Raw genomic sequence first — 25,324 nt, 5'->3', positions numbered from 1 at the left:
TTCAGATAATCGTCACCGGTGTTGGCCGTGAGCTGGAATCGAACTCGGGTCGCCGGGTTCGTAGCGCAGCGTAGCGCTGACCGCTACACTACCACTCCCCACGGCATTACACACATACACACAGACAGCTTCATACACACGCATGGCTGGGTGGCTGGAGAAAGGGACGGATGGACAGTCCCATCCCTTGGAAACTTGTCTAACAGAGTTCGATTGTCACGAAGACAACAACTGCTGCTGCTACACCTGAATCTGGTGCCCCCGGCGCTACTGGCGGTTCCGATGCTGATGGTGCTCGTGGGCTCTTTCCCCTCCACACCCCCCCCCTCTCCCCCTCGTTCCCCCTTGTAGAGTGTGCTCCCCGGCATGCCGGACAGGCTTCGTGCTGGACCCCAACGCGGTCGCCACGCGCTACACGTGCCGCACCGCGGAGGGCGTCTGGTACCCATCCGACACCTTCCCGTCGTGCCTGCGTAAGCGCACTCACACTCACGCACTCTCACGCACACTCACGCACTCGCACGCACTCGCGCCAAGGAGCATAAACCATCACCATCGCTCAAACTCCGGTGGTCATCCTCGTAGCAGCAGCAGCGGCGGCTTTTGGCTCGGCCATCGAACTAAGGGGCGCTTCTTGCGGCCGTCTGGAACGCTCTTCCTTCCGACGTTAGGAAGCCACTGGAGCTTTGCACTTGTAAATAATCTAGGTAGGACAAACTAATTTCTTTAGAGCTGCTTTTTTGTGTTTAGTTTGTTGCCCTTCCCCCACGCCTGCGATTAGCGCGGTTGGCCATGTCCGGCGCGAAAGAAGTTCAACGCGCACACACATTCGAAGGCCCCCCGTGTACCCTTAACAGACACCGAATCCACCCAGGGGCGAGTGTACCGCTTGGGCACCTCGCTGTGACCCGCCGTTCTCAATAATCCGTTGAGTAAAGTGTCGGCGAAGTGCAGAGCAAGTCCCCTCGGTACACGGCGAATCGGGGCGACCGCCCCGGGCCCCGCGCTTTGGGGGGGGGGGGGCACCCACGCTTGGACGTCACGCTGTCAAATGTAATGCTTCTGCTGTAGTTTGTATGTATGTACGTTGAACTTCTTTTGCACCGTACGTAGCCAACCGCGCTAATCGGAGGTCCAGTGTTGAGTCCATGGGCAGTGTTGAGTCTATGGGCAGTGTTGAGTCTATGGGCAGTGTTGAGTCTATGGGCAGTGTTGAGTTTATGGGCAGTGTTGAGTCTATGGGGCAGTGTTGAGTCTATGGGCAGTGTAGAGTCTATGGGTAGTGTTGAGTCCATGGGCAGTGTTGAGTCTATGGGCAGTGTTGAGTCTATGGGCAGTGTTGAGTTTATGGGCAGTGTTGAGTCTATGGGGCAGTGTTGAGTCTATGGGCAGTGTAGAGTCTATGGGTAGTGTTGAGTCCATGGGCAGTGTTGAGTCTATGGGCAGTATTGAGTCTATGGGCAGTGTTGAGTCTATAGGCAGTGCTGAGTCTATGGGCAGTGTTGAGTGAATGGGCAGTGTTGAGTGAATGGGCAGTGTTGAGTCTATGGGCAGTGTTGAGTCTATGGGCAGTGTTGAGTCTATGGGCAGTATTGAGTCTATGGGCAGTGCTGAGTCTATGGGCAGTGTTGAGTGAATGGGTAGTGTTAGTCTATGGGCAGTGTTGAGTGAATGGGTAGTGTTAGTCTATGGGCAGTGTTGAGTGAATGGGTAGTGTTTGGGCAGTGTTGAGTGAATGGGTAGTGTTAGTCTATGGGCAGTTTTGAGTCTCTAGGCAGTGTTGAGTGAATGGGTAGTGTTAGTCTATGGGCAGTGTGAGTCTATGGGCAGTGTGAGTCTATGGTGCAGTGTTAGTCTATGGGTGGTGTTAGTCTATGGGCAGTATTGAGTGAATGGGTCATGTTAGTCTATGGGCAGTGTTGAGTCTCTGGGCAGTCTTGAGTCTATGGGTGGTGTTAGTCTATGGGCAGTGTGAGTCTATGGGGCAGTATGAGTCTATGGGTAGTGTTAGTCTATGGGCAGTGTGTGTGTATTTTGAACTTCTTTTGCACCGTACAAAGGCAACCGCGCTAATCGGTGGTGTGCGGAAGAGCGTTCCAGCAGAAGCAGCGCATCTGAAAACACGGCAAAGCCGGCGCCCGTCATTGTTCGACGGCCAGGCAGAAGCCGCTGCCGCTGGGACGATGATCGGAGTTCGCGCGATGATGATGATGATGATTTACGCGTCTTGACGAGATTAGCCAAGGTGTCGTGGTTCGTGTGTGGCGAGCGCGACCTTCTAAAGCAGCGAGTGCCCACACGGTGGGGCTTGCCCCCCGCACCACCCCCCCCCCCCCATCTATGGACGATCCTGGCGAGGTGACTTCCGCGGGTTCTAACCACGGTGCCAACCCTCTCTGTGCCCCCCCCCTCGCCTCCTCCTCCCCACCCCACCGCCCCTTCTTCTCGGCAGCGTTGTGCTTCGGCTCGTTGGACGGCTGCCAGAATGGGGGCACGTGCGTGTGGCCCGACACGTGTCGGTGCGCCCGTGGCTTCGAGGGCTCGCGCTGCGAGAAAGGTGAGCGCGGCGACGCGGGAGCTCGCACCCCCGCCGGATGACTTCGGAGATGAGCGGACCGTTGTGCCTGCTCGTGGTGTCCGTCTCTGCACGTTCAAACAAAAACTTTTCAAACGAAAAAATGTTCGCTTTATTTTTTATTTTGACGCAACCCATCGGCCTCCGCGGCCTTCCGGGAGCGTACAATTTTAGCAGTAATTGCGTCGGCACGAGCAGCAGCTCCATAACGAGCGCACCGGCGCGTGGCCTGACGCTACACGCGACACGAGGTGGCAAGCTCGCGTCACTGACGTATGCGCGAACGAGCTGACGCTCCCCGGCCGTGCGGACCGCCGCGCGCACGCCAACAAGTTAACCAACGGCCCGGCGTATTAACTCGCGCAACCACACGCGCCTACGCTGACGTGCCGGTAGCGTAGGCACGCTCGCCGGTGGTACGACCGCCACGCCGACTTGGAAGCGCGTAGCTTGACCCGCCCTCTCCTCTCCCGTCCTTCGCCTCCCCCACCACCCCCCCCGCCCCGTCTCTTCCCACCGTCAGCCGCGCTCTGCCAGCCGCCGTCCTCGCCCCTGGGCGGGCGCAGCAGCTGCCTGGACGACGGCAGCAACTTCTTGATCTGCACGCTGGCGTGCGACGGCGGCACCCGCCTGGCATCTTCGCGCGTCTACGTGTGCGACCACGCCACGGGCGCGTGGACCCCCCAGCTGCCCGGCGACGCCTCCGCGTTCCCCGACTGCCTCAACACGACCGACTCGTGCGAGCAACCGCTGGCGCCGCTCAACGGCCAGATCGCGTGCAACGTGTCGGCCGACGGCCTCCAGCAGTGCTTCCCGACGTGAGCGAAGCCGAGACCTCCTCCCTCCCTCCTTCTCCGCCGCCCCCACGTTCCCCGCGTCCCCGTCGAGCCTCCTAGACATCTCGTAGAGCGCCGGCAGCGTTGTCGGCCGATGGGCTCGAGCGGTGACGCGAGTCGCGCGATCTCCTTCCTCCCTCTCCGCTCCTCCCGTGTCCCTTTCGAGCCTCCTAGCAATGTCCTCTCCTGCGCCCCCCCCCGCTCCGCAGCTGTGACGCCGGCTACAGCTTCGCCGAGGGTTACTACCTGGCTCCCGTCTACAGCTGCGTCAGCGGGCAGTGGTACCCACCCGGCGGCATCCCCGACTGCGTCCGTGAGTACCCGCAGCCTCTTTCTGTCTCTCTCTTGCCGCTGCCGGCGCTGTGACGCGACGATGACGGACCGCGCAAGCGAGTCGCCGATCGTAGTGGGTATTAGCCAATCGCGAAAGAAGGGGGGGGGGGGCGGCGTTTCACACAACGTCACGTCACGCCAACCAATGGGATGACTCGTTCCCATCGGTTCGCTTGCCAATGAATGAGACGCGGCGATTAACCCTCGATGAATCGGTACTCTTATCGCGATCGCCGCTCGCCCCGGCGGCAGGGGCTTGCGGTGCCGGATCCGCGGTGGGCACGTGCGTGGACATTATAGACCCCAATATGGGATCTATCTCGCCAGTGTCAAAATATAAGAGGTTTTAGCCTTTCAACAAAACAGGTGTTGTGTTAAGATGTTAAAACACCAAACAAAAACCTTTTGCGAGGAATCATGTAACTGCATTGACCACCCCTACTTGTGGTGAACATGCAAACAAAAACACGCTAAACCGACGGATCAACCAATCAAGAGTCCCCGCTCACTAACTCTCACCTGGGCGGAGAGCGCTGGCCAAGCCGATCCACGGTGCCTCGGACGGCCTTCGAACCGCCGTCGACAGCAAGCAGGATAGTGAAACGAAAACTCACGGGGTCTTCCGCGCATGCTTGCTCACCTGCTCGCACGTGCGTGCTCACGCTCTCGCTCGCACGCTCGCGTACTCGCTCGCCTGCTCGCACACGCGTGCTCACGCTCTCGCTCACGTGGGCTCACGCCCTCGCTCGTGCGCTCACGTGAGTGCTCACGCTCTCGCTCGCGTGCGTCCCGCGTGAATGACAGTGTCGGCGAGCGCCATCGTCCCATCGGGCACCGGCTTCTGGTCGGGCGTGTTCGAGAGCGCCTCGGTGCCACCCTACATGACGGGCTACTGCACCAGCTGGGGCCAGCACCACTACCGCACGTTCGACGGGCGCATCTTCCGCTTCGACGGGCGCTGCTCCTTCCTGCTGGCTGGCGACTGCACCGACAACACCTTCCAGATCGTCGTGCACAACGATCGCGACTGCCCGGCCGGCGGGGCACCGTGCGACCGCGCCCTCTCCATCCACGTGGGGCTGCTGAGCTTCGAGCTCCGGCGTCAGCCCGGCGGCGCCCCCTCGGTGATGTCCAACGGCGAGGCGGTGGCGCTGCCCTCCACCATCTACGGGTTCGTGTTCCAGCAGTCCAGCAGCTACATCATGGTGCGCTCCTCCCTGGGCTTCGACCTCAAGTGGGACGGCTCGGAGGGGATCTACCTCAAGGTAGGCTCCCATCGCCGCCGCCGTCGGCGCCGCCGTCGCGATCGTCGTTGTCGCCATCATCATCGTTGCGTCGTGGCCAATGTCGCGGTGATCGTCGTCGTTGTTCTCATCGTTGGCCATGCGGGCAGATGAAGCCGACCGAGCTGTTGGCTTCTCTTTTTCAGAAGCGATCCAGCCACAAACGACAGCTCAACGAAGTGGCTTATCGCGTGTGAATTTATAGCAGCCAGATACTCGAAACGAGCGACGTTGATTCTAAATGAAAATCCGGAGGACCCGGAGAAAAAAATCCACGCGAACACGGATTGACGTGCGTCCCCCACTCTTATGTTGGTTCTCGGCTAAAGCTGGTTCCTGTATAAAAATGATCCCACGTCCAGCACCAGTCCCGGTCTAACGGTCGTTCCGTGATTATGGCAGTCTCAATCTGACCACGATCCAAGTTTCACGTTGGTGTCAGTCTTCACGCTGCTTCCAGGCTAGCAATGGTCCTCCTCCGAAACTCGTCACAGTCCGTCATCGTCATGTCATCAATTTTATCGTCGTCGTGATCATCGTCGTTGCCATTGTCATCGCCGTGCGTCATTGCTCTCACCGTCGGCCACGTGAGCAGCTCTGTGTGGTTATTACCGCGGGGGACGAAAACGCGAAACAGGCAAAGGCGCTGCAGCCCTTGTGATTGGTCGCTTGCGACACTGCTGGCAGGAGGGGCCTCCGCTCGAGGGAGGCAGCTCTAGGTGGGCCCCCTCTGTAGAGAAGTGGCAGCACCCCCCCCCCCCCCCCAACAAGACAGAGATCCCCCGTGTAGCCTTAACGGACTGTAGGGGCAAGTGCTGTTAGCGAGCATCTTTGAAGGCCGGCACGGCACACGAGGGGGTGGGTGGCCAGTATCGCGCCCGGCCGCCTTTGTCTCCCCAGTGGCGATGTTTACTACACACTGCACCAGGTACTCATTTGAGGCTGAGTCGACCTAGGGGAGGCCCAGGACCGGTTCATATACTCGTCACTGGTGCTGGCCGTGAGCGGGACTGCCACACTGCCCTGTCACCACCACCACCACCACACTGCCCCTCCACCACCACCACCACCACCGCCACACTGCCCCTCCACCACCACCACCACCACCGCCACACTGCCCCGCCACCACCACCACCACTCGCGACCTGCCGATCGTCGACCTGGAGGCCCCACATTCATTGCCGCTGCTTGGACAGAAACAGTGGGGGGGGGGGGGTAACTTGAGACACTGGGTCATCGTCCCCTCGCCCCCCTGCTCTCCCACCGCCCCCCCCCCCCCGACCTGCCCATTATCACAACTGCCGCGCCGGGAGATGGAATTGAACCACCGCATTTCCGCACGGCGGTGTGGTCCCCCGCTCCTCCTCCCTTCACTTCCGACGAGCACGGTTGGCTACGTACGGTGGCGAAAGACGCTCGACGCACACGCGTGCATAGAGGGCGGACGATCTCAAAAGTTCCGCCTTGCCGCTGCTGCGCTGGGGTCCGTGAGCGCAGGTCGGCGAGGAAATGTACGGCAAGACGTGCGGTCTCTGCGGCAAGTTCGACCGCGACCAGTCCGACGACTTCTCGACGCGCAATGGCCTCACGCTGCAGTCCGTCGTGACCTTTGCCAACGCGTGGATCGAGCCCTTCATGGGCGGTGAGTGCCTGCCCCCCCTCTCGCTCCGCGAGGTGGCCCCCCACCCCCCCTACCCACTACGTTCCTCCTTTTCCCCTCGTCGCTTTCTTCTTAGGTCGTTTCCTTCACTCCGTTTCATTCACCGATAACTCAATTTCATTCACCGATAATTCCGTTTCATTCACCGATAACTCCGTTTCATTCACCCATAATTAAATTTCATTCACCGATAACTCCGTTTCATTCACCGATAACTCCGTTTCATTCACCGATAACTTCGTTTCATTCACCAATAACTCCATTTCATTCACCGATAACTCCGTTTCATTCACCGGTAACTCCATTTCACTCACCGGTAACTCTGTTTCCGTCAACGGTAACTCCTTGCGATGTCTCCCCATGGCTGCCTGCCCGTCACCGCGTATTGCGACCGTCCTGTGCTCCTCCTCCCCCCCCCACTTCTTCCGCGTCGTCATCATCATCATCATCGTCGTTGTCATCGTCGTCCGCACGCGCGCCGCTCTGGCCTTGACGGGAGGGACCTCTCCGTGTCATCTCCGTGTCATCTCCGTGTCATCTCCGTGTCGTCTGCGCGTGTGCGCGTGCAGAGGTGTGCATGGCCGGGCGTGAGACCAACTTCTGCGGCTTCAGCTCCTGCAACACGGGACTGAGCGTCCAGTCGGCCGAGTTGGCGAGGAGCGCTGTCAATCACTGCCTCTACCTGCTCAACACGCCCTGCCAGGAGGTGAGACGGCGCGGGGCCTACCCTGCCCCCTCCTCCCCCGCTGCCCCCGTGCTGCCCCCCGCTGCCCCGGTCCGGTCCGGTAAGAGCCCGAGCGGAACGGAATCGGCATCGGAATATTTATTCAGACTGACGGAGGAATACGACGAGCTACGAAGCTCTTTTTTTCACACATGTCCAGTCAAGGGCACGGGGTCAGAGCGTTGCGACAATAAACAGGACACAAGCACGATAGGAGTGCAAAGTACAGGAAAGGCAAGTGAATCACTAAAAGAATATACAAATTAAACTATTTTTTTTATTTTAGCAGGTGAAGCCCCTCTGAGCTATTGGCTTCTTTTTCAGAAGCGACCTGGCCGCAAATGACAGCTCAATGAAGTGGCTCATCATCATCATCACGTGGAAATTTATAGCAGCCAAATACTCTAAACGCGCGACGTTGATTCTAAATGCGGAGGGGGAGGACCCGGAGTAAAAAATCCACTCGACCACGGCTTAACATTCATCCCCAACTCTTATGTTTGCTCTAGGCTAAAGCTGGTTCCTGTGTAAAACTGATCCTAGTCCAGCACCAGTCCCGGTCGTTGCATTATTATGGCAGTCCCAGTGTGACTGCGGTCCAAGTTTCACGTTGGTCTCAGTCTTCACGCTGCTTACAGGCTAACACCGGTCCCCGTCCGATTCTCGCCAGAGTCTTGCGTTCCCCTTGGTATTATGCCACTGGTCCCAGTCTCATGTTGGCTCTAAGCGAAAGCTCGTTCGAGGCTATGACGCTGGTCCCAGTAAAGTAAAAGAACTGTCCATTCCCAAGGGTGTTCATCCGTGCGTGTGCGCGTGTCCACGTGCGCGGCCCAGGTGGTGGACGCGATTCCGTACTACGACGCGTGTCTGGACGACGTGTGCGCGTGCTCCGGCAGCCAGCCGTGCGCCTGCGCCTCCATGGCCGCCTACTTCCAGGAGTGCACGCGCTTCGGCGTCTACATCGACTGGAGGGCGACCGATCGATGCCGTGAGTGACGATCGGCGCCTCCCGGATTACCCCCCCCCTACCTTCCCCGCACCGTCCTCGATGTCCGGCTTTCGCTGTCCCGTACGCTGCCCCGTACGGTGACCTGCTCGCTGTCCCATACGCCGTCCCGTACGCTGCCCCGTACGGTGACCTGCTCGCTGTCCCATACGCCGTCCCGTACGCTGTCCCGTACGGTGACCCGCACGCTGTCCCGCTCGCTGTCCCGCTCGCTTACCCGCTCGCTGTCCCGCTCGCTGTCCCGTACACTGTCCCTTAAGCTGCCCCGCGCTGCGCTCCTCGCCGTACTTGTGATCCGGAGCCGGGTGCTCAGCGGTTCCAGTTTCGGCGTCTCAGACCCGGCCATTTGTGAGCCTCTTCCGAGAACCGGAGTTTTGAAACGAGGAGCCTCGGTCGTATTCGTCGCGCCCTGCTGCTACGACGCGGTCACCGTGAGCCCCGGCAAACAAAGACTTGAGAGACGCCCGGTGTTCAGAGTTGTAAACCCAGCTTCTCAGCTGTGCTGGCCCACACGGGCATCGTAAACCCCCGGGACAGCGGTGGAACACAACCGAGTCCAAGAGATTATATCTCACGGTCTCGGCCACGATTGCTCACTGCCTCCAACATGGCCTCTATGAACTTCCTGAGAGAGAGAGAGAGCCAGTCTAAGGGCTTAAACCCAGGCTCCTAGCGGTGCTGGCTCAGTGTCTCCGACATCCGCAGCCATCGTGAACCCCCCCCCTCCCTACCAACAAGCCACCCAACTGCCAGGCCGTGAGAATCATCAGAATCAGAATATTTATTGACACTGGAGGAATCCGATGAGCTACCAAGCTTTTTTCTTTCTTTCACGGAGGTCCGGCCAGGTGAGACCACGAGCCCATCGCCACCGCCCGTGTCCTCACGCGCGAACCTCTCCCACCCTCGCCCCCCCCCCCCCGCCGTGCATCCACGTCCAGCCATGGTGTGCCCGGCCGACATGGTGTACGACATGTGCGGCTCGGCGTGCCCGCGGACGTGCTTCGACACGGTGTATGACTGCGAGGACGACCACTGCGTGGACGGCTGCCACTGCCCCAACGGCACCTTCCTGTACGACGGCGCCTGCGTGGTGCGCGAGTCCTGCCCCTGCCTGCTCATGCGCACCGAGTACCAGCCCGGCTCGCGCGTCACGCAGGACTGCAACGAGTGGTGAGTCCCGCCCCTTCACCTTGCTGATCTCGTCACGGGGAGCGTAAACCATCAACAATAACAACAAGCGCCATTAGGCGACGTGAATACGGCGCTTGCGCCAGGCTATGTGCACGTGTGACCTACAACCCTTGATGTATGTAACGGCAAACAAATGTGCGAAGTTGGAGCCAGAGAAATATGCACTAACTGATGTTCGTGTGTGTGTGCGTTCGTGTGTGTGTGTGCGTGTGTGTGTGCGTTCATGTGTGCGTACGTGTGTGCGTGTGTGTGTGCGTTCGTGTGTGTGCGTTCGCGTGTGTGTGCGTTCGTGTGTGTGCGTGTGTGCGTGTGTGTGTGCGTTCGTGTGTGTGCGTTCGCGTGTGTGTGCGTTCGTGTGTGTGCGTGTGCGTTCGTGTGTGCGTTCGTGTGTGTGTGTGCGTGTGCATACGTGTGTGTGTGTGTGCGTTCGTGTGTGCATCTGTGTGCGTGTGCCTTCGTGTGCGTTCGTGTGTGTGTGCGTGTGCATTCGTGTGTGTGTGTGCGTTTGTGTGTGTGTGTGCGTACGTGTGTGTGTCTGTGTGTGTTCGTGTGTGTCCCCGCAGCGTGTGCATGTACGGAATTTGGCACTGCACCCAAAACATCTGTGACGGTGAGTGGAGAGAGATTAATCTGAAAGTTGTGCTCACGTCGTCCGTAATCAAGTATTTTTTTGTGGGTTAGAGAGCGTTAATGTAAATGTGTCGTTCACCCGCCACCACCCGACGCAGCCAATTAGTGAAGGTTTGTCACGTGAACAAAACGTGCCAATTAGCTACCGGTGTGATAACGGACACATTTATATTTACCTGATCTAACCCAAAAAAAACTTTGTTACGAATAATATTGGTCACGAAAGCCTACGACTCCTACGACTACTTCTACTATGACTACAACTACTACGACTACTCCTACTACGACTACTACGACCAGGGGCGGAGCCAGGGGGGTGACAGGGTAGACAATTGTCACCCCCGAAAAACAATCGAAAATCTGAAACATTCTGCGTATAAGTGTACGACACTCGGTCTGGCGGACTGCGTGCAACTGCATTGTCAGAGTGTGTCGCCAACCGATGGCGTGGGGTATAGCCGATTTCTCATTCAATCATTCTTGGAATTAAAATTTGTTGAATGTCACCCCGGGCTGAAAATCCTGGCTCCGCCCCAGACTACGACTACTACTACTATGACTACTACTAATATGACTACTACTAATATGACTACTACTAATATGACTACTACTAATATGACTACTACTACTACTATGAGTGTTCATCGTAATTCGTAGGAGCATGCCAGGCACCGGGGGGGGGGGGGGGTGTGGGGGGGTGTCCCACTCAGAACGAGGAGGGGGGGATTTAACTCGCGACTTTGTCAAAGTCAATTAGAAACTCCCTTCGAGTGTTCCCCGATGTTGTCGGATCTCGCACAAGCTAAGCAGCTCCTCCATCTCCTCCCACCTCCTCCTCCCACCACCTCCTTCCACCCCCTCGCACCTCCTCCACCTCCTCCACCTCCTACCCCCCACCTCCTCCCACCACCTCCTCCCACCACCTCCTCCCACCTCCTCCTCCCACCTCCTCCTCCCACCACCTCCTCCCACCTCCTCCCACCTCCTCCCACCTCCTCCCACCCCCACCTCCTCCCACCTCCTCCCACCACCTCCTCCACCTCCTCCCACCTCCTCCTCCCACCTCCTCCCACCACCTCCTCCACCACCTCCTCCCACCACCTCCTCCTCGCACCACCTCCTCCCACCTCCTCCTCCCACCTCCTCCCACCTCCTCGCACCTCCTCGCACCTCCTCCTACCCCCACCTCCTCCCACCTCCTCCTCCCACCACCTCCCACCTCCTCCTCCCACCTCCTCCCACCACCTCCTCCACCTCCTCCCACCTCCTCCTCCCAACTCCTCCGCCACCTCCTCCGCCACCTCCTCCGTCCGCGCAGCTGTCTGCTCGGTGACCGGCGGAGGCCACTACCTGACGTTCGACGGGCGCACGTACGACTTCTTCGGCGACTGCACGTACACGGCCGTGAGGAACTTGGCGCCCGACGACCTGACCTTCAACATCGACGTGGAGTTCTACCAGTGCAGGTGAGCACGGGGGCCTGCGACGGCTACGGTGAGCACGGCTGGCTACGTACGGTGCGGAAGAAGTTCAACGTGCGTACTACTGCACGGCCCGGGGGGGTTGGTCGGGACCACTAGGGGTGGAAAATGCGACGATTGTCCACTGTGGGTAGAGTCAACCATGGGCAGTGTCCACCGTGGGTAGAGTCAACCACTGGCAATGTCCACCACTGGCAGTGTCAACCACGGGAAATGTCCACCATGGCCAGGGTCAACCATGGCCAGTGTCCACCATGGGCAGTGTCCATCAATCAGTTTCAAAGACAACGCATCTATATTATTATTATCGGAGCGTGTTAGTTTGCATGTTTTTGCCACAAGTACGTGCGGCTAATGCAGGTTTGATTTCCTTGCAGGCTTGATCTTACTGGGCGTTTGGACGTCTTAGCACAACTGTTTTATTGCCAGAAAGGGGTAAAACCTCTTCTTATTTTTCACGCTTTGATATCGGCAAAAAAGGTCCCATATAGATGGCATCTCGAGACTCGGAAAGGACTTTCCTGGGCAAAGCAAGCACTACGATAATAATGACGGCAATCACGGTGGTGGTGGCGGTGACGGCAGCGGCGATGATGACCGAGACCCTAACCCGTTGCCGCCCCAGCTCGGGAGCCAAGCGGCTGAATGCGGTGCACGTGACGGCGGGAGACAAGACGGTGACGCTCGCGCAGGACCTCATCATCACGGCCGTGGACTACCCCAACTATCTGCCCTTCCGCAGCGGCTCCATCTACGTGGAGTCGGTCACGCAGCAGTTCCAGAAGGTGTGCCCCGCTCGCCCGCTCGCTCGCCCGTCCGCTCGCCCGCCCGCTCGCCCACCCGCTCGCCCGACAAGCGCGGTTGGCTACTTGCGGCGCGGAAGAAGTCCGACGTACATACGTACATCTCTCCCCCACCCCGCTCTGCGCGTGACGTGTATCCCAGGTGACCCTCGACAACGGCGTGTTCATGCTGTGGGACGGCCGCTCCACCCTCTACATCACCGCGCCCAGCGTCATGATGGGCCGTGTCCTCGGCCTCTGCGGAACGTTCAACCGCGTGCAGATGGACGACTTCCTCACCCCCGAAGGTGTCCGAGATCGACCGCGTGTGTGTGTGTGTGGGGGGTGGGGGGGGGGGGGGGGTGGAGGGGGGCGTAGACAAAACGGGCATCGCTCAAACCAAAACGAAACTATAAACTATTTTGATTTGACCAGGTAAGGTGCTCGCTGAGCTGTGTAGCTCGACCTAGCCATCACACATGACAGCCGAACGAAGTGGCTGTATCATCGCGTGGAGATTTATCGCGGCCAAATACTCTAAACGCGTGGCGACGTTGATTCTCAATGTGGAGGGAAAAACCGGAGGACCCGGAGAGAAATCCACGCGACCACGTGGAGAGAGACACAAACCCCAAATATACAGCAGGCATTGTCAGGGTCGGGATCGAACACACGACCTCTTGTAGACCAGGCGAGGTAGTTAACATCTCCTAGCCACCGTGGCGCCCCACGTCCGACAGTGCTGTTGGTTGCTGGCCACTTGGCGTTTCGGGCCTTTGGGCCCTGCGCTCGGAAATCGTCATTCAAGTCAAAGGGACTCTAGAAGCAAATTGGCGCCCCCCCCCCCATTTATATTCCAGTTGCACTACCGGTGTGTCGCGTCACGAGACAAATACATTTTCACCGACGTCGAGATATTGGACGATGAAAAGGCTTTGCCGTTTCGGTCTCACCGGCGCTCTACACCGAAGGCCACCAAAATGCCAAGGGGCGCAAGTACGGTGCAAACACCAAAACACCAAGGCGCATCGATAGCTGTGGGTGGGTTGAGCAGTGATAGCTATGGGGCCCTTTCGACAGTATCAAGATTATTGAATGATAAAATTTAAGATTGAGAACTCACTTCTTTCGAACTGCTTTTTGTGTTTAGTTTGTTGTCCTTCCCCCGCACCTCCAATCAGCACGATTGGCTAGGTACAGTGCAAAAGAAGTTAAATATATATTCTTAGTTTTTTCGGTAAAGTCACGTTGAAGAGAAACAACAAAATAACAAAATATATATAAAACAATAAAAAATTCTCACGACGTTTCGACCATAACTCAAACGGTCATCATCAGGTGTGTCGGTTTGCATAAATTTATTTTGAAAACGGCATATTTATTTATATATATAAAAATAACGTTTGCGTCACGCGCAACGATGGCAGTTTGCCAGGACTAGTCCATCTATTTTTTGAAAAGAGGAGGGGGGAGACGAAATTTGTTTTTATGTATGCTGTCTGAAAGGCACTGTAAGCGTGAACAATCAATCAAGAACTGAAATGATTTATCAAATCTTTCCAATGATTGCTAAGATAGAATCCATCTTCTCGGTTGAAATTGTCTCTGTGTTTGTATATGTGGATAGCCTCATGAACGAATCTCTCATGGAAGCCAGATGGCTTACAAAGAACCTCCGTCTTGGAAAAGTCAATGGCATGTGAGCCTACTGAATTAGAACAATGATCTGCTACGGCCGAGGTGTTGGTCCTACCGTGTTTAAGGTCTGCTTTATGTTCACGAATGCGGTCCGAGATATGGCGTTTGGTTTCTCCAATGTAACTACTACCACAGAGGCAACTTAGTTTGTAGACACCAGGGTATTGTATGTCCGGAATCACATCTTTTACAGACGGAACCAGATCACGGATTTTATGTAATGTGTTGAAACGGACCTGGATCTTGTGTTTATTCAAGATTTTGGAGATCTTTTTTGTGATCCCAGCAATGTAGGGTAAAGTGATGGTTTTGAAAGGCTCCTCAAGAGGGTTCTTCTTCATGGTTTGAGTGATAGCTTTGCGGATTGTATAGTCGGAGTAACCATTAGCCCTAAGAGCTTGGTGTACGTGCTTGAGTTCACTGCTTATGTGTTCCTGGTCGGATATGCATTGGGCTCTATGATACAGAGTCTTGATGAGAGAATTCTTCTGTGATGGATGGTGGTGGGAATCCGGTTTCAGATAAGCATCCGTATGGGTAGCTTTCCTGTAGACAGAGTGGCTCATTGAACCATCAGGTCTCTTTTTAATTAGGACATCCAAAAAAGGTATCTTGCCATCTATTTCGACTTCCATGGTAAATCTGATGGCTGGGTGTATGGAATTGATGTGGTCGAAGAATTTGTCTAGAGCAGGCCGGCCATGTGGCCAGATGACAAAAGTGTCATCCACGTACCTCTTCCATAAGGTTGGGCGCAGAGTGGCAGTCTGGATGGCGTCAGTCTCAAATTTCTCCATGAAAATGTTAGCTATAACTGGAGAAAGGGGGGAGCCCATTGGGGTGCCCTCAGTTTGTTTGTAGAAAGTTCCATTCCAAGTGAAGTATGTATTGGTTAAACAGTGTCTCACCAGGGGGGGTACCTCAGTGTTTAGTCCTTGATGAACCAAGTCTTCAATGATTGCAATGGTGTCAGGTACAGGAACCTTGGTGAATAAGGAAACTACATCAAAACTGACAAGCAGGTCGTCTGGGGACAGGGAAATACCCTTGATTGTTGATACCAGGTGAGTAGAATTTTGTACCGCAGAGGTGGTCTTTCCAGTGAAAGGACGCAGGATTTCAGACAAAAAACGAGCTAGTTTGTAGGTGGGGGAGCTGATAGTAGAGACTATGGGACGAAGAGGTGTATCAACTTTATGTATTTTTGGTAAGCCGTATAATCTTGGTGGCCTGGCAGCAGAAGGTTTCAACGAAAACTGTTTAGATTGATCAATTAATGCGGTTGAATCAGAAATTATTTTGTTGGTTTGTGTGACGAGGCTGTTGGTGGGATCTCTTTTTATTTTTGTATAACTACCATCGTCTACTATCAGCTCCCCCACCTACAAACTAGCTCGTTTTTTGTCTGAAATCCTGCGTCCTTTCACTGGAAAGACCACCTCTGCGGTACAAAATTCTACTCACCTGGTATCAACAATCAAGGGTATTTCCCTGTCCCCAGACGACCTGCTTGTCAGTTTTGATGTAGTTTCCTTATTCACCAAGGTTCCTGTACCTGACACCATTGCAATCATTGAAGACTTGGTTCATCAAGGACTAAACACTGAGGTACCCCCCCTGGTGAGACACTGTTTAACCAATACATACTTCACTTGGAATGGAACTTTCTACAAACAAACTGAGGGCACCCCAATGGGCTCCCCCCTTTCTCCAGTTATAGCTAACATTTTCATGGAGAAATTTGAGACTGACGCCATCCAGACTGCCACTCTGCGCCCAACCTTATGGAAGAGGTACGTGGATGACACTTTTGTCATCTGGCCACATGGCCGGCCTGCTCTAGACAAATTCTTCGACCACATCAATTCCATACACCCAGCCATCAGATTTACCATGGAAGTCGAAATAGATGGCAAGATACCTTTTTTTGGATGTCCTAATTAAAAAGAGACCTGATGGTTCAATGAGCCACTCTGTCTACAGGAAAGCTACCCATACGGATGCTTATCTGAAACCGGATTCCCACCACCATCCATCACAGAAGAATTCTCTCATCAAGACTCTGTATCATAGAGCCCAATGCATATCCGACCAGGAACACATAAGCAGTGAACTCAAGCACGTACACCAAGCTCTTAGGGCTAATGGTTACTCCGACTATACAATCCGCAAAGCTATCACTCAAACCATGAAGAAGAACCCTCTTGAGGAGCCTTTCAAAACCATCACTTTACCCTACATTGCTGGGATCACAAAAAAGATCTCCAAAATCTTGAATAAACACAAGATCCAGGTCCGTTTCAACACATTACATAAAATCCGTGATCTGGTTCCGTCTGTAAAAGATGTGATTCCGGACATACAATACCCTGGTGTCTACAAACTAAGTTGCCTCTGTGGTAGTAGTTACATTGGAGAAACCAAACGCCATATCTCGGACCGCATTCGTGAACATAAAGCAGACCTTAAACACGGTAGGACCAACACCTCGGCCGTAGCAGATCATTGTTCTAATTCAGTAGGCTCACATGCCATTGACTTTTCCAAGACGGAGGTTCTTTGTAAGCCATCTGGCTTCCATGAGAGATTCGTTCATGAGGCTATCCACATATACAAACACAGAGACAATTTCAACCGAGAAGATGGATTCTATCTTAGCAATCATTGGAAAGATTTGATAAATCATTTCAGTTCTTGATTGATTGTTCACGCTTACAGTGCCTTTCAGACAGCATACATAAAAACAAATTTCGTCTCCCCCCTCCTCTTTTCAAAAAATAGATGGACTAGTCCTGGCAAACTGCCATCGTTGCGCGTGACGCAAACGTTATTTTTATATATATAAATAAATATGCCGTTTTCAAAATAAATTTATGCAAACCGACACACCTGATGATGACCGTTTGAGTTATGGTCGAAACGTCGTGAGAATTTTTTATTGTTTTATATATATTTTGTTATTTTGTTGTTTCTCTTCAACGTGACTTTACCGAAAAAACTAAGAATATGAATTACTGCAGTCACGAAAGCTTTAAATCAAAATTTAAGTTAAATATACATACATACAAACAAATACGCTTTGATATTGTATGCAGTGAGACAGGGTCGCTAGTGTATGCAGTTTCAGAGCTGAATGGAGTTCAAAAGAACTCACAAGCACAATTGTAAAAGACCCAACGCAGAAGATCCCTGGGTTTGATCTCCCCCGAAGCTGCTCATGGTCCACCCTAAACCACATCCACTGCACAAACCATGGTAGCAGCGGATGCGGACACCCTGATGATGCACAAATGGAAAATTAAAAACTCTCCAGTAGTATTGTGCCGGTTGTGGTCATCCAGAACAGAGGCCGTGCAACGTGTAAACGACCCAATGCCGATCCACAAATTCGAAGGAGACATCACAGCGATGACGATACGCCACTCTGCTGCTCATGCTGACGCGGTTATCTGTGCTTGACCACCTAAATGTGAAATTGTAGTTCTCGATGCTCTGCATTAGCAGCCGTACGAAACCAAAAAAAGTCTCACAGGTTAAACGCGTGCTCTCCGAGCTTGTCGGCGGCGCACACGCACGCTCGCCCGATCGCCCGCTCACGGAGTCGCGTTTCTGCCTCCGCGCGCGCAGGCGACGTCGAGAGCAACGCGGTGAACTTCGGCAACCGCTGGAAGGCGTTGGCGTCGTGCGCCAACGTCGGCATCGAGCCGTACATCCACCCGTGCGACCTCAACTCCCAGAGCCGCGCCTACGCGCACTCCCAGTGCGGCAAGATTCTGCAGGCGCCGTTCACTAGTAAGTTGTGGCCGTGGATCCGGGAATCCGGCGTTCGTGCCTGCGTGCGTGCGACCTTGGGACCGGGAGTCGTCGCCAAACGTGATGTTTGTTGTTACGACGGAATGTGCATGGCTGCACACATCTTGAAGAACAAACATAAATATATACACGCTGTCTGATCGCTGCTTTTCTGAGAGTGTTATTGGGATGACGACTTCCAATCGGATCACAGACAAAGGTCACATGACTGCCAAGGGTTACGTGATTTCTCCACTTTCCTGTCCTCCTCCTCCCAGCCTCTCCCCTCTCCACTTCTCGCCTTGTCTCGGCACGTCCCCTCTCGCCTCCTCCTCTCCTCCTCCCCTCTCCTCCCCTCTCCTCCCCTCCTCTCCCCGTCTCCTGCCCATCTTCCTTCTCTGCTGTTACCCCAATCTCTCTGCCCCTATCCTCGCCGCGCCTAACCACTCTCTCACGCTGCCCCCCCCATTCCCCTCTCCTCCCCCCCCCCTCCTCCGCCTGTGCGCAGAGTGTCACGAGACGGTGAGCTACACGGCGCACTACGAGTCGTGCCTTGTAGAGGTCTGCTCCGACCTCATGAAGCCCGTCCAGCGGATGTGCGACGCCTTCTCCACCTACTCCTTCCTCTGCGCCAAGGCCGGCGTCCTGCTCGACAGCTGGAGGAGCTCCATCCCTGAGTGCGGTGAGGGCCTACCACCCCCCCCCCCCCCCCCGGCCGCACGCGTTCGGACGCCACGGTGGCTGAGCAGTTTCTTTGGCTGCCCATTTCGACCAGGACTACCTTCAAGGTCGCTTGCCTCCGCTACCGCGCCCTAAAATCCGGCAACCCACCGTACCTAAGTTCTCTGTCGGCGCCTCAAACGCTTCAATTTGTCGTAGAAATCCTCGCAGCGCGTCGCAGAACGTCCTCGAAACTCCCAGGACAAGGATCGTCATTGCTTGTCGCCGTTTCTCCGTCGCGGCCCCCCACGTCATTTGGAACGCCGTCCCCTGTTCACGTCCGTAACGGTCAATCGTTCAATTCTTTATTCAAAACCCACCTAAAAGGCGCATCTCTAGAGCTCGACGTTTAACCGAGTTCTCCCCGGAAGCTCGCGACGCGATCTGACACCGAGCTCGGGGCTCTACTCTCCGGGACTTTTTTTAAATAATACATTCGCGTTAAATGTGTTTTATTTCGCTTCGCCGCAAGAACGCAGGCCCGCCGCTGCAGAAGGTCGGGCGGCAAATAAACAAAACAGCAACCCGCACGCGGCGAAAATCATCCAGGCCCCATCGCGTAGCCGACGCGTCCTGGTTGATGAGGGGGGTAGAGGGGGGGGGGTGACAGAGATCCCGAGGAAGGGGGGTGGGGGAGAGTCTCACTATTGCCTCGTGGGCATGGGAACATCGCGAGGGTAGGCAGGGCCGGATCACGGCGTGGGGGCTTCAGGGGCCGCAGCCCAGGGGCCTCCGCCAGTTGGAGGGCCTCCAGGGATGAAGTGAAAAGTGATTTCGTTCGTGAACGCTGAACTTTATTTGTTGTGAGCCTTGTAAAAATACATGTTTTTTTTAAACTTTGTTTTCCTTTTCAAAATATTACTGGGGGGGGGGGGGCTCACAGTACCTCTAGCCCAGGGGCCTCACAGTACCTGTAGGCCAGGGGCCTCACAGTACCTGTAGGCCAGGGGCCTACACAATCTGAATCCGGCCCTGAGGGTAGAACATTCGTTGGTTTTAGATTTGTTTTGTAATAGAGGGTGAGGAGGAATGAGCGGGGGGTGGGGGGGGAGCTGTGGGGGAAACCTGGAACTTATAAATTTGGACGTTCTGGCGAGGCTTTGCAGGGTGTGGCCATCCCAGTCGGGGAGGGGGGCGGCAGTTCTTGACGTCGTACAGACAGAAGGGGTCGGACGTGACCCACGACGCCTTTCGGGCTTGCCCCTCCTTGAAATACAGGGTGCTTCAAAACAATGTTAACACTTACATGGGACTCTTGCTTTTAATGTAAGAAGACTGGATAATACTACACTGTGACGTGATAACAAATGTGATATTAATAGTTTCAAAGAGTCTCCCCCACGTGTTCGCCATCGATGTCAACACGTGGCCTGGGATCTTCTCCAGGGCGTCTCCAGAGCTCGGAGGAGGCTTCACATTTCTCGTGGCGTTGTTGCAAATTCTCAGAAGTGTTAACACGTTTTTTTGAAGCGCCCCGAGGTACAAATAACCCGGCGACGTAGCCTGCGGGGGGGGGGGGGGGGGCGTCGCAAAATCGACCCCGGGAGTAGTGGGCCCACACGATGGGAAGGATCCTCAATTCCTCGCACGTCTAAACGAGTGCACTGTGGTCGATCAGCAGGCAAGCAGCGTGCGGAGGGATGACGCCACGGGGTATTCTCGCCTCTTCCAGTACGTCACGGTCGGCGTGGAAGAGTAGGCCAATATACCCCCTCGGGATTCCTCTCGGGGAGCCCTTCTGCCAGCAGTGTAATAAGGAAGCCATTGCAGGGCTTGCACCCTTAAGGTTCCCCCCAAGCCAAACTCGAACCCTGACTCTGCTCTGGTTCCAGTGGTCTCATGCCCACTGTTCAAGGTGTTCAGATGGTGCACCTCGAACTCTGTCTATCCTAACCCTTCACCCTAAGCCCCCACCATAACCCTAACCCTCTACCCTACCCCTCTACCCGAACCCTTTAGCCTTATCCTAACCCCCTCCCGCAATCCCCTAACCCTTCACCCAACCGCTCTAACCTAATCCTGAACCCTAACTCAAACTCTCCGCCCCTGACCCCCTAACCCTGTCCGCCGCCCGCGCAGCGGTGACGTGCCCGGCGGACAAGGTGTTCTCGGAGTGCGCGCCGGCGTGCCAGGCGTCGTGCGGCTCGCTGGCCGACCCATCGCTCGCTAACTGCACGGAGCAGTGCGTGGAGGGCTGCGCCTGCCCCGCGGGGCTCGTGCAGGACTACAGCGGCTTCTGCGTGCCGCCCGAGGAGTGCCCGTGCGTGTGGCGCGGAGAGGTCTTCCCCGCCGGAGACGCGCGCTTCCAGGACTGCAACGTCTGGTGCGAGCGCCCGTCTGCCTGCTCGATTGCACGCCCACTCATCCACTTGCACTCGCACGCTTGTTTTCCTACTCGCTCGCCTGCCCACCCACTCGCTCGCCTGCCCACCCGCTCGGTCGTCTGCCTGCTCGCTCACCTCCTGACTTGGATGCTCACCCACACGCTCATCCATTTTGCTCTGCTTTTCACCCGCTCATTCACTTGCACACTCGCTCACTTGCATGTTAATTTTTTCGCCTATTCGCCCGCTCATTTACCAGTTCACCCATCCACCCACTCACTGATCACCCGCTTGCTTGTCCACTCATCCACTCGCTCGCTCACTCACCCATTCGCTCGTTCACCCGCGCACTCGCCTACAAACGCATTACACGCAGAGCAATGACCCTCCCTCCCTCTCCATCCCTCTCCCTCCCTCTCGCCGCGTGCCCGCCACAGCGAGTGCCACCTGGGCCAGTGGGTGTGCACGGAGAACGACTGCAGCGCCAACATGACGTGCGGCCCCAACCAGGAGTTCGTGTCCTGCCTGGACCCCAACGTGGTGACGTGCGACAACATGCACCTGCCACGCAAAGTCTACCCCATCGAGCGATGCTACTCCGGCTGCCAGTGAGCGCGACGCACGCACTCACGCACTCACGTACTCACGTATGCGTCGCTAGGTCACCGCGGACTGCCGCCGGGCTGAGATGCCGATTGCTCGCGCGGTCTCCCGCTCGTTCGCTCGTCCGGCCATCGCTTGGATTGCTCGGGAAATCAGATATCACGGGAAATCAGATATCACGGGAAATCAGATATCACGAAAATAGGAGGGAGGGGGCAATCTTGGTGACGTCGCCGTCGCCGTCGGCGTCACGCTGGGCGCGACTCGTTAGGAGGCTTCCCACCTTCGTGGGGCGGCCCGAATGTTTAAAGGGTACCCTGTGTCATCGGGCACGAGAACTACGGCGGGCCAATGAACTGTCCCCTGTTTGGGTTTCGCGGCCACAATGGCACTCCCGTGGCTTCTGTCTTTAATGTTCCATTCGTGAAATGATCGACGTTCTTGTTGTTCATTTATCCTGGAGGAATCCGACGAGCCACGAAGTTCTTATACGCAGATGATGCAAAGCTTGCTGCGCCGCTCTTCCCCCTCCCCCCCTGCCCCCCCTGCCCCCCCCCCCCCCCGTGTCCGTGTCTTGATGCAGGTGTGCGAACGGCACGGTGTGGGACGCCTACAACCGGCTGTGCGTCCTCCCGGAGCACTGCCCCTGCTACCACGGCGGGAAGAGCTACAATGAGGGCGAGACCATGTCCATCGACTGCAACACCTGGTGAGCGGCACGGCACCCCCGGTCCGCTGTGTCGCCAGAGTGGCGGCACCCGTGACGCACGCACGTTGAACTTTTCTTTCGCACCGCACGTAGCCGACCGTGCTAATCGGAGGTGCGGGCGGGGGGAGGGAGGTGAGGGAGGGAGGGAGGGAGCCCGTGTGGTGTTCCCGTCTCTCTCTCGCGGTCCGGCGCCTTGCGGGCTTCGTCCTCATTGGCGGCGGCAACTCCACTCGGAACTTTAACAAAAACAAACCTCTCCTCTCCCTTTTCCCCGTCCGGTTTCCCCTCATCCGCCTTCCCCCGCCCCCCCCCTCCCGCCGCCCCCCCCCCCGCCCCCCACAGCATGTGCGTCTCCCAGCAGTGGCAGTGCGAGTCGAAGGAGTGCGCGGCGGTGTGCAGCGCGTACGGCGCCTCGCACGTCACCACCTTCGACGGGCGACTCTACCGCTTCCAGGGCTCGTGCGAGTACGTGCTGGCGCGCGGCGCCGGCGCCGCGTGGAGCGTCACCATCGAGAACGTGCCCTGCGGCTCCATGGGAACCACCTGCACCAAGGCCATCACCTTCCGTGCCACCGACTCGCGCGGCAAGGTGCGGTGACCGGGGCTGGGCGTTCGATGGGGAGAGGAATATAACAACCCCATGTGCCCTGACTTTTGTGCTACCCTGTAAACACACACACACACCGCCCGCCACGACTACGCTTTCCTTCCGGAACTATGCAGTCGCGTTCGAACGTTCACTCCCACCACCACGATCGCGGCCCCATTTCCATCGCTGGCCACGTCGCTGCCGGCGCAGGCCGGCGGTGCCGGGCAGCGAGAGCGGTGACCTCGCGGTGCTCTTTTGTCGAGACGATGCCGGACGAAGGCTGCGACGACGCTTGCCTGGCGAGCGAACGTCACCAGCCAGGTCGCTTAGTCACAGCAAAGATGGCGATGGGCTGGAGGTAAATGTAGGTCGACTCGGCCTAAAATGAGTACCCGATGATGATTACGCAGGGTGGCGAACATCAGCGTTAGGGAGACAAAGGTAGCGATGTTGGCCACGCCACGCCCGTCGAACGTGGCGCCGGCCTTTACAGGTGCTGGCGAACACAAGTGACAATTTATGACTGCTTCAGAAGCACCACGGGGGAGTGGCGGCGCTGGTGGTGATGAGCGATCCACACGTGCGCGTTTTAAACAGGTGGGTGCGGAAGTTTCGCTGATAGTTGCAACGGGCATCATCAGGCGATTGCCAGAATTGTGAAAACCCCCTCCAGTCTTGGGCTCTTTAACGTACATACACGCCACCACTAGGTGTCGCCACCACTAGGTGTCGCCACCACTAGGTGTCGCCACCACTAGGTGTCGCCACCACTAGGTGTCGCCACCACTAGGTGTCGCCACCACTAGGTGTCGCCACCACTAGGTGTCGCCACCACTACGTGACGCCACCACTACGTGACGCCACCACTACGTGTCGCCACCCCTACGTGTCGCCACCACTTTGTGATGCCACCCCTGCCTTGATGGAACCTGCCGGGCCGGCTTGCCAGCCGACCAATCGAGGGTGAGGGGGGTGTTGAAATCTCCGTGCGTGTGCCCGCGCCTGCAGGACTGGTCCCTGCGCATGGTGCGCGGGCAACCGATCGTGATGGAGCGCGGCTCCCCGTTTGGCGTCCGCTACGCGGGACTCTGGGTGTTCGTGGACACCCCGCTGGGCGTCGTGCTGTCGTGGGACAAGGGCACCAGCTTGAGGCTGCGCGTGGAGCCCCAGTGGAGGGGCATGGTGAGCAACGGCAGCTGAGATGGGACACGGCCGGAGGCCCCCTAAGGCCCGTGATTCGCTGCTCACTCGATGTTTTTGTGGAACGCCGCTCTGGCGGCTGGCTCGGGGTCGGGTTTTTTTATTTTTATAACAATTGTTTTTTTATTTTACCAAGTAAGGCCCACTGAGCTATGTTATATCACTTTTTCAGAAGCAACCTGGCCACAAATGATCGTTCTAACAGCCAAATACTCTAAAAGGCACGTTTCTAAATGCGGACGAAAAAAAAGCGGAGGATCCGGAGAAAAAGCCACGTGACCACAGGGAGAGAGACACGCAGACTCCAAATATACAGCAGGTGCCAGGGTTGGGATCGAACCCACGGCCTCCTGCATACCAGGCAAGGTAGTTAACATCTCATAGCCACCATGGCGCCCACTCTCGCCACCGTGGCATAATGCACGATCGCTAGAGGACAAGGTACACCTCTCCGGAGTAATCCGATATTACCGTAGCTTCTACAATTTTATGAGCACGAAACACGGGGAGATGGACGTTGCGTGCCAAATTTGTTCCCGGAGCAGTGTTTTATCGCACTTGTTCCCGGTCGAAATTAAGCGCTGGTTATTAAAAGTTACGCACGTGATTCGTTTGAATGGATAGAGAGATGCGTGATCATCCCACAGCCATGTCGCGTCGTGGAATTGGGGTCACGGCCCCATGATCCAAAGTCAGCGGCGCCGCCCTTGCACGAATGCCAATCAGAAGAGCGGCTGCTGGCCACGGGATCGTTTGTTTGACCTCCTCCTTGGGTTGTAGACGGCATGCCGTTATACGCGAAACGCGGAGGCCCACGTCCCGCCCGCTGACTCCGATTGATCGGCCGGTCGTTCGCTCTGATTGTCGTCCATCCCCCCCCCCCCCGCCTCCCCCACCCCGTGCAGGCTGAAGGTCTGTGCGGAAACTTTGATGGCGACCAGATAAACGACTTCCGCACACCACAGGGATTCGTCGTGCAGGGAGAATCCACGTTCGGGAACAGCTGGAAGGTGACAACACAAGCATCCACCCGCCCGCCCGCCCGTCCGCACCCACATGCGCATTTCGCATCAAGCCGTTCATATAGGTGTCTGCGTTTCACACACAGGTATCGCCAGGATCAGAATCTTTATCTATCCTGGAGGAATCTGACACGTAGGCTTTCGCGAGCAATATTATTCTAAC

The sequence above is a fragment of the Petromyzon marinus genome, chromosome 61 (genome assembly GCF_048934315.1).
Source record: "Petromyzon marinus isolate PM22_M1 ecotype Great Lakes invasive population chromosome 61, UKy_Petmar_22M1.pri1.0, whole genome shotgun sequence".
NCBI classification, from domain to species: domain Eukaryota; kingdom Metazoa; phylum Chordata; class Hyperoartia; order Petromyzontiformes; family Petromyzontidae; genus Petromyzon; species Petromyzon marinus.
This window is presented reverse-complemented; position numbering follows the sequence as displayed.